The following is a 1,717-nucleotide window of genomic DNA, read 5'->3' as shown; positions in this document are numbered from 1 at the left end:
CAATTTATCTTCACCACATCTGGTCTCTTTCTTATCTTCTATTCTTCTTTACTGGAATGCTCTATGTCAATGTTTTATACTGGTCAGTGAAAAGTACTGATATCACTCAAACAGCAAATAATAATAGAAAATTTGCAAAAAATGTCAAGAGGTTTATGGGTTGGAGTACAGTAAGCCAATAAGAAAAATCACTGGAGTCCCGGAGGGGAGGAGAAAGACAATAGGAAGTAATTGTATGTGAATGGAGGATAGCTGAAAACTTTCAAAAACTGTCAAAAGCTGTCTGACATCAGCGTCAAGGAGCCCTATTAACTTGACCAGAGTAAACATAAATAAATCATGTACATTCTAAAAAACCAAAAAGTTTCTGAAACACAATAACCAGAGAATATTGAATGCATGAGGTTGCAAGAATGGGTAGTAAAAATGAGCGGACTACTCACTAGAAGAAGAAACACTACAGCTTGACGTATTGAGAAGCTGGATGAAATTAGCCCTCCAAAGAGCTTTACAATCTTTGTAATTTCAAGCCCTGAGGAAGGCTGCTATAGACTAACATTTGCCAGTTGCAACCTCACATGAATCCAAAGAGGGAAAGAGTCAGTTGGCCATAATGAATTACATGGACTCACAAGGCTGTTGACTAAGAGGACAATATTTACCAGAAGAAAGCAGACAGTATTTACCATAAATATAAATGAAGAAAGACAGTTCAATTTTAAATCTTTTATTTTTATTTATTTACTTCTTTGGCACAGGGTCTCATTATGTACTTCGGACTCACAATGATCCTCCTGTCTCAGCCTCCACAGCACTTGGATTTTAGGTGTGCTCCACTTTGCCCAGCTTCGGTGGATAAGTAGGTGTGTGGCTGGGTTGGCGTGTGGGCAGGTCAGCATGCTGTACCAGGGATCGCATTCAGGTCCTTGTGCTTGTCAGTAAGTGCTTAGACCACTGAGCTATCTTCCTGGCCTCCATGGTTCAATTTTAAATCGAGTTCTTAATGTTGCCCATAATTTTAGCTATGTTACCAGTGATGTTGGAAAATTTCCATGACAGTCTCAAAAGTAGAACTGCTAATGGTCTGATCATTCGAACCTCTAACTTCCAAAAAAATAGGGAGATCAGGCATATAAACAATGGTATGGCTAAATCCTAAATAACCTAAAAAATTATTTTTGTTTGTACTTTTTTTTAAATATTTATTGTGTGTGTGTGTGTGTGTGTGTGTGGCCGGCTCAGCCCACCAGGGGGCGGGGCTGGCTGGCATGTGGTGCTGGGGATTGAACCGCGGTCCCTGTACTTTTTTTTTTTTTTCTTAACATTCACCTTCTACTTTTCTTTAACCACCAAGGCTAAAGGAGAAAAATTGTGCCTACTTCTTTCAGGGAGTAAAACAATCTAAACTTAAAATTAGAGCACAAATATTTTTCCAACAAATACCACTGTAAAACTTAATAGGATGATGTCAAAATAGAAAAGACTGGTTGTATATGGTCATATATGTTTATATCATATACACACCTTCATATCTATATACTTATATGCATATATGCTTATCCATCTACACATCTATATACACATGTGTATTTCTGTATCCTTACATTATTCCATCAATATACAAAGAATATACGAAGAGTTCCCTGAATGTATAGATTTTACAATTTGTCTCGAACAACGAGGAATTTTTAAAAGCCTTGAAAATATTCCAAGAAAA

The sequence above is a fragment of the Octodon degus genome, unplaced genomic scaffold (assembly GCF_000260255.1).
Source record: "Octodon degus isolate 3935 unplaced genomic scaffold, OctDeg1.0 scaffold00022, whole genome shotgun sequence".
In the NCBI taxonomy this organism is placed as follows: domain Eukaryota; kingdom Metazoa; phylum Chordata; class Mammalia; order Rodentia; family Octodontidae; genus Octodon; species Octodon degus.
Note: the sequence above shows the minus strand (reverse complement) of the source record.